Raw genomic sequence first — 13,924 nt, forward strand, 5'->3', positions numbered from 1 at the left:
CAAAGCAAAATGTACACTTTTATAAATGTCAAAGCAATTTTTTCAAGAAAAAATGAGGCATACAGAGAAAGAAAAAAAGATATAGAAAAAAGAAAGAAAAAAAATAACATAATCATAGATTAATTATAATATAAAATGTTGTAAACAATTTACACCCAATATATTTGTCATATCAAGAAATGTAAAGATTAACTTGTTTAGTAAAAGAAATAGATTTTCAAAATATCTTACAAAGGAAAACTTTGGAGTCTTCCATATATAGGGGAAATATTTAAAACAAAGTGATTCAAAGGCTAAAACAATGAAAGAGGATGGGAAAACTTATGCCAGCTAAATAGAACAACTCCAAAGCAAGGATAGCAAGCCTAATATTAGGTAATGCAGAATTTAGGCCAAAAACATCAAACAAGACAAATAAAAACATTATATGGTAAAAAGTCACAATCTGAAATACAATAAAATACAGACTATGTACCTGATTACCAAAAGTGAAGTGAAAGTCGCTTAGTCATGTCTGATTCTTTGAGACCCCATGGACTACATGGTCCATGGAATTCTCTAGGCCAGAAAACTGGAGTGGGTAGCCTTTCAGTTCTCCAAGGGATCTTCCCAACTCAGGGATCAACCTCAGGTCTCCTGCATTGCAGGTGGATTCTTTACCAGCTGAGCTACAAGGAAAGCCCAAGATTACCAAAAAAAAAAAAAAACCTATCTTTTTGTAAAATAGAAATTAGAGCAATATAAGGAAAAATAGAAATATTGATAAGAGAGCTTTACACACCACTCAGGATGAGAGGGGCATGTGAACAAAAACTAAGTATGAAGAGAGAAGACTTTAACATGAATAATAAATTAGATATCATAAAATGTATTAAATGCTGCACCCTTTAATAAAAAATATCCTTTCTTCTCAAGCAGACAGGAAACACTCAGTGAAATTGATCATATATTATATCACAAAAGAAACATAAGTAGGTTCCATAGTAGGAATATTACAAACAGAAATTTCTGATCACAATGCAGTAAAAGTAGAAATGAAAAGAAAAAATAAAAAATTAAATGCCCTTCCAAAGATGGATAAAAGGGGACTGACTTTACTCTCCTACCTAAAGCAACAGCAAAAACATCTGAACAAAATACTGCATGAAACAATGGTTTTCAAGACACCAGACATCAAACCCTGAAGAATAATGATCCCAAAGAGCTGGGGAACAAATGAGATGCGTTCTACAATCCCACTGGTTTGGTGCCTGGAGAGGGTTTCCAGGCACAGGAACGTTGAAGCCAGGCAGAGCCAAGTGAACTCCCTGATTTGAGAAATTTAGAGTTCGAGGAGCTCAAGGTCGCCAGAGTTCATAGGACAGACTACCAGAGACAGAACAATCGATGAGAGTTCCCCTCAAATATTCAGCAGGATGCTGATCGGCCCACACATGTGAGGAAACTCCTTAGTCTAGTCAGACCATTGTAGCAAAATACCAAAGACTGGGAAGCTTGCACGTAACAGGAGCTTATTTTCTACAATTCTGGAGGCTGGAAGTCTGAGACCTGGGTACCAGGATGGTCTGGTGGGAGCCCTCTTCAGGTCTCAGACTTCTCACTGCAGCCTCACATGGTGGGAGGTGCTAGGAAGCTCTCTAGAACCTCTCTTTTAAGACAGGAGAGTTCGATCCTCAGGACTTAGGCACCTCCCAAATGCCCCACCCACTAATGCCGTCACCTCTGGGGGCTAGAATTTCAACATAAGAATTTGCCAGGGAGAGGTTGGAGGCTGACACAAACAATCAAACCAAAAGCACTGCCCAAAGCCTCCTAAAATGATAAAAAGAAACACTGCCAGATATTCTCAAAGAACGAAGAGTAGTGTCTGGTCTAGCTAGCTGAACTGGAAAACCCCATAAGATAATTTCATGTAAATTATATAGTGTACTCAGAAGGATCTTGCCTCAAAGGTGGGGAATAATTAGCCCTAGACTAAACACTGCAATGGCTCTATCTGACAAATCTTTAAACTAAGACCTGAAAGGACTGAACTTTTTCCAAGTAACTTAACTGAAACCCAGAACAAAGCTCAGGAATATTTATAGGAATACAGAAATATCCAAAACACAATAAATTAAAATTCCTAATGTCTAGCATATAATAAAAATTACCTGATGTACAAATAAGCAGGAAAATATAACCCACAATGAAGAGAAAAAATCAATTAAAACCAACCAGAATTGGCAGCAAATGTTAGAATTAACATGGGATTAATACAGAATAAACATTAGAGAAGATTAGTAAATTTTTTAAGACACAGCAATAGAAACAACCTAAAACAAAACACTCAGCAAAATCATAATAATAAAAAAATGAAAAGAGCATCAGTGAGCTGTAGGACACCTTCATGCTGCCTATTATACCTATGATTGGAGTCCCCAGAGGTCAGGATAGAGAGAGACCAAAAAAATCTGAAAAAAATACTGGCTCAAAATATTAAAAATATGATTAAAAATACTAATCCACAGAGTCAAGAAGGTCAACAAACCTCAAGCACAAGAAACACAAAGAAACAAGACTAAGTCAAATCATAACAAATTTACTCAAAAACCAAAGGTAAAGAGAAAAGTTTAAAACCCACCAGATAAAAGTCAAAAACAATACAAGCAAGACTTGAAGCAGAATCTTCAAAATACTGAAAGAAGTTAAATGTCAACCTAGAATTCAATACCCAGTGAAAGTATCTTTTGAAAACTAATGCAAATGAAGAATTCACGCCCTGCGGGACCACACTGCAAGATTTGCTGAAAGAAGTCCTTCAGGCTGAAGAAAAGAATACCAGATGGAAATACAAATTACACAAAAAATTGAAGAACACTGAAAATGGTTGCTATATGGATAAATAATAAGATGTATTTATTATTTAAATCCCTTTGAAAGATAATCAGTTTTAAGAAAACATTGTAGAGTTTATAATATGTGTAAAAGTGAACTCTGTGACAGAGATATCATAAAACCTTCAAGTAGATAAACGGAAATATGCTATTGAGAGATTTATAATATATATGATGTAATATAAAATCATTTGAAGATAGGTTGTGGTGAGGTAATGATGCATACTATAAATCCTAAAACAACCACTAAAATAGCAAAACAAAGAATTATAAACCACATGCCACTGAAGGATAGAAAAATGGGAGTAAAAATTCAAATAATTAAAAAGAGAGCAAGAAAAGAAGAAAGTAAAAATAAAGTTTATGGGGAAAAACAGAACAGATTGCAAGATGATGTACTTAAACCTAACTATATCAATAACCACATTACCTGTAAACAATAAAGAGGCAGAGATCGTTAAAATGGATAAAAAAGCAATCCCCAGTATTGCTGCCTACACAAAACTCACTTTAAATACAAAGACACAAAGAAGTTAAGGTAAAGGAATGAGAAATGATAAGACCAACTTCCTTATCTTCTTTCCTTCTTTTCATGGGAAAGTATTTAGTTTTTCACTTTTAAGTGTGATTATGTTTGTAAGTTTTCCAATGGTATTCTTTATCAGGTTATGGAAGTCTTTTTCTCTTCTTACTTTGCTTAGAGTTTTTATCAGGAATGGATGTTTGACTTTTTTCAAGTGATTTTCTGAATCCACAAAGATGATCATATAACTTTTACCTTTTAGTTTCTTAATATGGTAAATTACATTGTTTTTTTAAAATGTTAAACCAGACTTGAATTCCTGGGATAAATCCCACTTGGTCATAACACATTATCTTTTTAATATTTTGATGAGTTTGAGTTAAAATATTAATAATAATTTTTGCATCTGTTTTTATGACAGATATTAGTCTTTTATTTTCCCTCACTTTTTGACTGCATCATGCAACATGTGTGATCTTTCCTAACCAGAGTTTGAACCTATGCCCTCTGCACTGAAAGCACAGAATCTTAACCACTGGATGACCAGGGAAACCCAACAGATATTAGTCTTTAGTTTTGCTCTCTTATAATGTCCTTGCTTATTTTTATCAAGGTTATACTGGCCTCATAAAATAAGTTGGGTAATACACCCTTCTTTCTAATGTTCTGGAAAAGTTGCTGTTGAATTGCTATTATTTCCTCCCCGAGTGTCAACAGGATTCACCAGTGAAGCTACTTGGGATGAAAGGATTTTTATTTGAAGGTTTCTAATTAGAAGTTAAAATTTTAAAATAACTCAGGTTATTTTTCTTCTTGAAAGTTCTGCTGCTGCTGCTGCTGCTGCTAAGTCGCTTCAGTCGTGTCCAACTCTGTGTGACCCCATAGATGGCAGCCCACTAGGCTCCCCCGCCCCTGGGATTCTCCAGGCAAGAACACTAGAGTGGGTTGCCATTTCCTTCTCCAATGCATGAAAGTGAGAAGTGAAAGTGAAGTCGCTCAGTTGTGTCTGACTCTTAACGACCCCATGGACTGCAGCCCACCAGGCTCCTCTGTCCATGGGATTTTCCAGGCAAGAGTACTGGAGTGAGTTGCCATTGCCTTCTCTGTACTTGAAGGTTCTAGCCAGAGCAATAAGGCAAAGAGAAAAAAAGCATCCAGATTACAAAGGAAAAAATAAAACTGTCTGTATTTGTAGAAGATTTCTACATTATTTTCTATGTAGAAATTCTATGGAATCCACAAAAATAGTTACTAGAATAAGTGAGTTTAGCAAGTTTGTATGACACAAGGAAGTAGAAAAAATCAATTTTATCTCTATATATTAGTAACGAACAATAGAAAATTGAAATTAAATCAATACCATTTACAATGGTATTCAAAATGTGAAATACTTAGAAATAAGTTTGACAAAAGATGACCAAGACCTGTATACTGAAGCCTATAAATCACTGCAAATTAAAACAGACATGAGTAAATAAAGAGATATGTTATGTTCATAATTTAGAAGACTCAATATTGTTAAAATGTGAATTCTCAAATTTACCATTAGACTCAAAGCAATTCTAATCCAAATGTCAACAGTGTTTTGGGGTTTTTTTTGGTCAGAATTCACAGGCTGACTTCCTATATCACATGGGAACTAAAGAACCCAGAATAGCCAAAACAACTTTTGAAAAGAAGGATAAAGTTGGTAGATTAATGCTACCTGATTTCAAGACTTATTATAAAGTTGAAGACAATGTAGCATTGTTATGCGTGCTTGTATGCTCAGCTGCTTTAGTTGTGTCCCACTCTTTGTGAGACTATGGACTGTAGCCCACCAGGCTCCTCTGTTGGTGGGATTCTCCAGGCAAGAATACTGGAGCGGGTTGCCATGCCCTCCTCCAGGGGATCTTCCCAAACCAGGGATCGAACCTGGGTCTCCTGTGTTGCAGGAGGACTCTTTACCCACTGAGCTACCTGGGAAGCCCAGCACTGGTATAAGAATAGGCAAATAGGTCAGTGGAACAGAACAGAAAGTCTAGAGATAAGCCCACATATATGTGAACAAATTACTTTTGACAAAGATGCATATAACAATTAAGTGGAGAAGGAATAGCCTTTTCAACAAATGGTCTTGGAACAATGGATATCGATATGCAAAAAATAATAATTTTCTGTCCATACCTTGCATCATAGATGAGAGTTAACTTAAAAATACGTTGTATAACTAAATGTGAAATCTAAAAGCAAAATGCTTCTAAAGAAAACATAGGAGAAAGCATTTGCAACCTTTGGTGAGGCAAAGATTTTTCACATATGATGTCAAAACCATGACCCATAAGAGAACAAATTTATAAATTGAACTTCATCAGAATTAAAAACATCTGTTCTTATATTCCTAAGAGAATGAAAAGACAAGCTACACATCAGAATAAATACTTGTGAATTCTATTCCTGACAAAGAATTTATATACAGAATATATAAAATCTCTCAAAACGTAAACCATACAAATCTATAAGAAAATGGGCAAGTAACTTGGACACTCCACCAAAGAAGATACACGGATGGCAAAAAAGCACCTTAAAAGATACTCACCATCAGCAGTCATTAAAGAAATGCAAATTAAAACCAAAACAAGATACTACTACACACATTATATAATGGCTAAAATTAAAAACAAAACAAACTGTGCTAAGTGTTGGTGAGAACGTGGAGAAACTGAAACTCTCATATACTCTCCAGGGAACATAAAAACCACAGTCTATTTGGAAAATAACTTGGCAATTTTTACAACATAGACACATCATATGATCCAGTCATTCTATTCCTAGGTATTTATCCAAGAGAATGAAAGCATATGTCCTTACAAATTTTACACTAATGTTCAGAGCAGCTTTATTTGTTTTAACTAAACTGGAAACAACACAAGCGCTCATCATCAGCTGATAAATATTGATAGATAAACAAATTGTTGTACATATTTCCAATTTGATTCTGTTCTGCAATAAGAAGAAATGAACACTAAAACATGGATGAGTATCAAAATAATTATGCTAAATTAAAAAATCCAGATAATAAAAGACTGCATCCTTTATGATTCCATTTATATAAAATTCTATGAATGCCAAATAATCTACAGTGACAAAGCAGGTCAGTGGTTGCTTGAAGGAATGAGGGGTGAGAGAAATTACAAAGGGACACACACAAACTTGAGTTTAATTGCTCACTAACTTGACTGTAATGGTGATGATTTCCCTGGTGTTTATAATTGTCAGAACTTATCAAATTGTACTTAAATATATGCGATTTCTTCTGTTAATTATACCTCAATAAAACTGCTAAGAAAAGACTTTCAGATCGAAAAATATTTGTAATATGTCCTTCTGACTGGAATTGAAAAACAATCTTTTATTAAACAATTCTTAGGTGATTACAAAAATGCCAACAGGAAATAGAGAATTCTGGAAAAATAAAAGAATAATTAAAACACTAAATATCCTATCAAGACATATTTAACGCATAGATAAGAGGAAAATTCAGTCATAAACACATATATCGCTCAAAAGAGAAGAATAAAAATAATAATTACCCCTAAAAAGCCCAGAAAAAGAAAATAATAAAGCTAAATACATAAATAGCTCAGACAGACAAGAGGGCAGTAGTAAAGCTAACCAATAAATATAATCCCAGGGTGATTGACAAGTGTAGTTCAGTGGCTAAGACCCTGTGCTCTTGACACAGGGGGCCCAGGTTTGAACGAACCCTGACCAGGGAACTAGATCCCACACGTCTGCCACAATTAAGACCTTGTTTTTGTTGTTGAGTCACTAAGTCGTGTCTGAGTCTTTTTCAACCCCATGGACTGTAGCTTGCCAGGCTCCTCTGTCCATGGGATTCCCCAGGCAAGAATACTGGAGCAGGTTGCCATTTCCTACCTGGTGCAGCCAAATAAAGAAAATGAACACTAAAAAAAAAAAAAAAGTGCCCCTTTCTACACATATATGCAAATGAACTGGGTGGAAAGAGTAGGGGATTGAGTAAAAATTCACTGATTATGCATTGTATATGGTTTGAAATTTAGAATCATGTTAATATTTTACATATTCAAAGAATAAAATTGAAACAACATGAGGGAAAAGATATTTACATCATCTCTAGGTATCTTCCAACAAATTACTTATTAGTTACAAAAGAAAAAAGTAACAACTTTACAATGGTTAAATCTGGCTTAAAAACATTTTGAAGTGATGAACATTAGCACTATCAATAATGGGACAAGCCAACATCATGGCCCTCTTCTGTATTTCACTGACAAAATTCACTTAAGCAGAGTTTCTGCCAAGAATACACTAACTGAATCCAATCCACATGTAATAAAATATAAAAGAAGAGGGAACTGTTTCAAATTGAAGACACTTGGAACAACTAAATGCAAATAGTTATGCTGAATTGAATCCTGGGCTGGAAAACATAATTGGTGTAAAGGACACTGCTTGAATAATAGAGGAAATTAGAATATAAATTGTTGATTAAATACTAGTATTGTATAGATGGTAACTTTCCTGATTGTTAACAATACTGAGCTCATACAACAGAATTTCCTTATTGTTAGGAAAAAAATAATTATAAAGGAGTAAACAGGCATGATGAAATTACTCAATGAGAGAGAGAGAGACAGAATGATAAAGCAAATACAGCAAAATGTTAACCATGAATAGATCTAAGTATGCATAGACAGCAATTCATGTACTATCCTTGGGACTTTTCTATAAATTGGCAACTAAAACAAGATACATGTTAAATAATTGTATTCATACCACTCCTATAGCAACGATTCCCTTCTGTACCTTAAGTATCCCAATTTTTTAATTCCATAACACTTAAGTTCTAATATCAAATATATAGTTTGTGTATTATGAATCTCTCTCCATAAAAATACAAGTTCTCAGGGATAGGAATCTTTGCTATTGTGTACAATGAAGAAATCCTATTTCTACAACAATGTACCTAGCATTTCATAGAGGGAAGATAGATACTCTTGAATTAGAGAATAAATGTATAATTGGATAAAATTGGCTCTAAAGTCCGACAAGTCAAATCCTGGCTCTTAATGTTCCTTCATGCAACACGAACAGGTTACTGAACTTCCTCAGAACTTAGCTCCTAATAAGCACTTACTTCAAAGGAATATGGGGAAGATGACACCCACAAAAAATGAGAAGTAGGAACTCCAAAAGTTTGTTTTCCACAAAGGCAATGAATGAACTGGCAAAAACTGATGAGAATCAACTTTTTTCAGAACTCTGGAATCAAATCAAAATTTACCACAAGCAGGGAAATAATTAAATAATTAAGGTGAAAAAACCAGATAAGTCTAGATAAGACAGCTTTGAGACATTTTAACTTACCATGGTACAATACCATCTCCTGCTTCCCAGCTTGCAGTGGCCTGAAGACAATGGCTGGCATTCCCAGTGTGTACCTGGTAACCAGAGGGAGCAGAACAGGCCTTATTCGCAAATGTGGTTTTTGTTTTAACCTACCTGGTGGTTCCTTGAAGAACTGTCTTAAATGGCTTGCTTATTTTCACCTAAGAACATTCCCAGGGTTGAAGCAGCTACCTAGGAAAACTTTGCTCAAAACATTTAAAGGCAAATGTATGTATGCATACATACATACATGCATACTTACATAGTTGCTTCTGGAAACTGGGAATAATAGTTGGGGAAAACAATAACCTGAAAGCTTGGAAGGAAAGGCTAGGGAAGGAGATGCTTTGGGGAATAAGGATTTTGAAAAGCTGTCACCTCTTTCTGGGAATCTAGAAGTCCATGCCCACATTCACGGCTGGACACATGCTCAGAAAAGACCTGAGAAGGCCCTAGGCTCTTACCTCTGGCTGACTTCAGGCTCTGCAGGAGCAAGGAGTGAAGGCTTAGGCCAAGTTGTAATCTGCTTGGCCAAGTGCTGAATGCATGTACACACACACGCACACGCACAGTCCATCTGCAAAGACTGGGATGTTTTTTTTTTCTTTTAGTTCTAAGGGCATAAGGAAATTTCTCTTGAATCACTGTGTGTGTGCTTAGTCGCTCAGTCATGTTTGACTCTTTGCGACCCCATGGACTGTAGCCTGACAAGCTCTTCTGTCCATGGTGATTCTCCAGGTAAGAATACTGGAGTGCATTGCCAGGTCCTCCTCCAGGGGATCGTCCCAACCCAGGGATCGAACCCAGGTCTCCTGCATTGCAGGTGGATTCTTTACCGTCTGAGCCACCAGGGAAGCTGGTGGCTGACCATTAATCGAACAGAACAGACTTTAATGACCACATATGACAAAGGATACAAACTTTACAAAACTAGTGCAGAAAAGTCACAAAACAAAAAGCAAGGGAAATGCAAATCAAAACCACAATGAGATGCCCACTCCATGCTTACTCAGATGGCTATAACTTTTTAAAATAAAAAGTGATGAGGATGCAGAGAAACTGGAACCCTTGTACACTGCTGGTAAGGCTATAAAATGGTACATCAACTGCATGATGGCAGCTCCTCAAAAGTTAAACAGTTAGGACCCAGTAGTTCCACTCCTTGGTATACATCTGAGAGAACTGAAAACAATAGGTTCAAACAAAAAACATGTACACAAATGTTACAGCAAAACTATTCATCACCAAAAGGTGGAAGCAATCCAAAATGTCCATCAACATGAAACAGATAAATGTAATATGGTATATCTGTGCAGGGGAATATTATTTAGCCTTAGACAGAAGGAAGTAGTGATACATGCTACAACATGGATAAATCTTGAAAATACTATGCTAAGTATTAATAATAATTTAAAAAGCCAGACACAAAGTTATATACCTTGTGATTTCACTTACATAGAAAGTCTAGAATAGCCAAATCCATCAAAGTAGAAAGCTGATGCGAGGTTGCCAGAGGCTAACAGGAGGTGAGAATGGGGATGAACTGCTTAATGTGTGTGGAATTCCTGGAGGTGGAGATGTATAAAAAATGTCCTGGAATTATTAATAAGTAGTGGGAATGATTGGACAGTACTGTGAATGTACTATAAGCCACTGAATCATACACTTAAAAAATGGTTAAAATGATAAATCTTATGTTATGTGAATTCTACTTCAATTTTTTTAATGGGATCTCAGTTCCCCCACCAGGGCTGAACCCTGACCTCTGCAGTTAAAGCATGGAATCCTAACCACTAGACTACTAGAGAACTCCTTATTTCAATTTTTAAATAATTAATATGAGATGCTCAAATACAATGACCTATTTTGAACTTTTCAGGACTGAGTCTTTCAAAATAAGTGCCCAATAAAAACGGTCTCCTGCATTGCAGGAAGATTTTTCACCGTCTGAGCCACGAGGGAAGCCCCAAATAGTAACACATGGGCCTCTTCTCTAGGAAGTCAGAGGCCTCCTCATCTGCTCAGCAACCCTCTCCCATTGGCTTGAAACCATGACTCTGATTAAGGACCCGGGTTCCCCAGGTCCTGCTGCAGGGATACAAGGAGGCAGGGAATAATGGCAACTAGTCCTAGAAGACTCTGGGTCCCCAAAGCTGGCTGAGACTGGTTAAAGCTTCGTTTATTGTGACAGGGCCTTGGTTGGTGGGAGGAGGTCGAAAGTTGTCATTAGCAGGATCTGAACGCCACCTCTGCCCCTAACCCTCACGAGGCCTCAACCTCAGGGCCTTCTGGATGGTGCTTTTCTCTGAGGTAAAATAGAAGTGAGGACTCTGGGATCAGAGGCACCACATCATCATCAGTGTGGTTTGCTGGTCTGCTAACTATAAAGCGCGGGCCACTGCTCTCAGAGGCCAGACTGTAGCTTATCTATATCCTGGAAGGTTCTGGGGGCTCACAGTCCCTCTCCTACCTCCCCTTCTGCTGCCCTCACCCCACACCTCCACCTCCTTCCCACAGTGCTTGGCTCATCCAAGACACAGACGTTTCCCAGAAGCCCCCAAACTACACGGAGTCCAGCAGGTTTCTTTCCTTACACTCTTGCCTTGGGACAGCTGGTCTGAAGTGAAGTTGCCCAGTCGTGTCCGACTCTTTGAGACCCCGTGGACTGTAGCCTGCCAGGCTCCTCCGTCCATGGAATTTTCCTGGCAAGGATACTGGAGTGGGTTGCCATTTCCTCCTTCAGGGGCTCTTCCCTACCCAGGGATCGAACCCTGGTCTCCTGCACTGCAGGCAGACTCTACCGCATGAGCCACTAGGGAAATTCCTCAGAGGCTGTGGAACGTTCTGGCAGGGGCAGAGCCCCTCCCCCGCACTGCCTCCTGCACAACAGCGGGGCGGAAGGAGCAGAGAGGGAGGGAGGCCTCTGATTGGAGGAGGCTTGGTGAGAGGGCGGGGCGGTGGGCGTGTCCAACGGCCCCTGAAAAAGTCGTTGGGATCCGTTAAGTTCCAGCGGCACCTCGCTCATTTTTCTCTAAGGTGGCATGAAGCTGACTTAGTTGGAGAACGGGCTTATGGGGATCTCCCCTTTCAGGAAGATGAGAACTGCTATAAGGATTCAGGAAAACCCCTGAGGCCCAGGATGTGGAGAACTGAGCGCCCCGTCCCTCACCGCCGGTTGGTTGTAGACGTTGTGGAGGGAGGGGTGCAAGGGGTTTTGTGCTCCCGGTCCCGCCAGGAGATGGGCGGTGGTTGGAGATGGGCCCCCAAGTCCTTCACAAGCCCCTTCCCCCTCGCCTCGGGGCTCATCCGAGCATTTCTCCGCTCTTTTCTCCCTTTACCTCTGTGTCTCTCTTGTGGGAAGATTCCATTCTTCCATCCCAAGGAGGAGAGCCACTCGAATGTCCTGAAAGACACTGGGACTCCGAGGACAGGTATGTGCCGGCCCATCGCTGTGCGCCCCGGGCTTTTCCCCGGCCTCCCTTTCCGGGATTGCGGGTATCTTTCCTAACTTCGTAGTCTCATCTATCACCGCCCTCTCTGCTGTGATTGGTGAAGGGTTGGGGTGGATGAACTGGAGATCTGGGGGTTGAGGGGTGGGAGGTCCGGGATCAGTTTCAAGTCCAAAGATGCCCCTACGAGCTCTGTGTGATCGTGGAAAATTTACTGACCCTTTCATGAGTGTGTGTTCTCACCTGGAAAGTGACAAAAATCATAATGCTCATTGAATCACCGTGAGAGCTGGAGTGATTATTATTATTATTATCAGTGTCTTTGAAATACAGATGTGCTGCAAATTCCTTATTGGGGTTTTAACTCTGTTCTTCCTGCTGCCCTCCCCGCAGCTGCTGTCTTCTCTATGTACGAGGTTTCTGCCTTTTTCCTCCCACAGGATGGGTCAGTCAAGCCATAACAGAGCATGGAGCCAGTTCCTTTGTCCACCCTGTCATCTTCTAGGAACTAGGAAGCACCCTTCCTGGGTCCCTGCCCCAGTGGACTTCTCCAGTTCTTCCTTCCCAGCCGTTGCTGTGGCATTAGCCATCTGGAAAAAGAGCTGCTGGTAGGACCTGGGACTTTTGTTCACACCCATAAGCCTTCCCTCCAGATATCCAGTACTTTGCCTTCAGGAAGGAGACTTGAACTTCAGGCAACAGGAGAAAACCAAACCTTCAAGGGCTTTGGTTCCCTCCAAGGCCAAGGTTCCCAAGATCCTTGGTTAAGAGGTCTGGGCCACTGCCCTCCCGTCTTCACTCTTCTTTTCCCTGTTTGTCCCAGAGTTCTGCTATAACCCCAAAGCTTTTCTGTTTACCATCAACATGGAAACTTGACTCTTCATATAGGTATATTTTCCCTCTTTTGTGCATCATCTTGTTCCCAAAAACTGCCTTTTCATGAAGGAGGCTTGTGGGACTCAAGGGGCCTGGCCAGTCACCCAGGCTCCCCCGAAGCCTCAGACCACTGGTAATGTGGAGAAGTTTAATAAAGATGTCATTACTTCTTGACTTGTAGCTTGTGTTCAGTGTGCTGATTCAGAAGTGAAGACTCAGAGGGATCCTTTTTATCCTTCCCACTTAAACCAGGTGGAACGTGTTTGCATCCCCAGGGAAATGAGCAATGCGAGGTGGGTGGAGGGGATGTTATAATGGGCACCCCAGCCTGCCCACCCCTGCCTTTGAATAAAACTCATCACTGTCTCCTCTAGGGACCTGGAATTACCTGGTTTACTAGACACCTGGCAGAGTTTTCTGAGTATTTGCATTGTAATAGGGCAGGAACTAAAAGGGAACAAATTTATCCACCAGAAAGTCAGGTCAGAGGAAGCAGGTAAACAGTGATTCATATTAAGGCCCTAGAATTTTATTAGTTGCTATTTTTAGAACTTTGCTCTTTTAGTCCTTGATGGAGGATAAATGGAGAATTGTAAAGGAACAAATTGGTGGTGGGAAAAGGGTGGAGGAGGGGGTCTTTGTCCTCATGCGAGCAGGGATGGAAGAGCGCCTGTGATGTGCACCTGGGAGGTGTGGGCCCCATCCCTGGACCCCTCAGGTGGGAGCGGCAGTCCTGGTCCACAAGCGTCTGCTTCCTGGGGCCTCAGAGCTCGCCCAGTGCCTCTGCC

At 39.6% G+C, this 13,924-nt stretch overlaps 1 long non-coding RNA gene across 1 annotated transcript; it reads left to right on the forward strand.

The window, feature by feature from the left end:
* The first annotated feature begins 11,796 nt into the window (after positions 1–11,796).
* On the forward strand, positions 11,797–13,316 carry LOC100847495 (uncharacterized). The gene is made up of 3 exons (XR_139656.6): positions 11,797–11,985; positions 12,173–12,242; positions 12,701–13,316. It is a non-coding gene; the product is annotated as an uncharacterized lncRNA (long non-coding RNA).
* The last annotated feature ends 608 nt before the right edge of the window (positions 13,317–13,924 follow it).

The sequence above is a fragment of the Bos taurus genome, chromosome 23, assembly GCF_002263795.3.
Source record: "Bos taurus isolate L1 Dominette 01449 registration number 42190680 breed Hereford chromosome 23, ARS-UCD2.0, whole genome shotgun sequence".
In the NCBI taxonomy this organism is placed as follows: Eukaryota; Metazoa; Chordata; class Mammalia; order Artiodactyla; family Bovidae; genus Bos; species Bos taurus.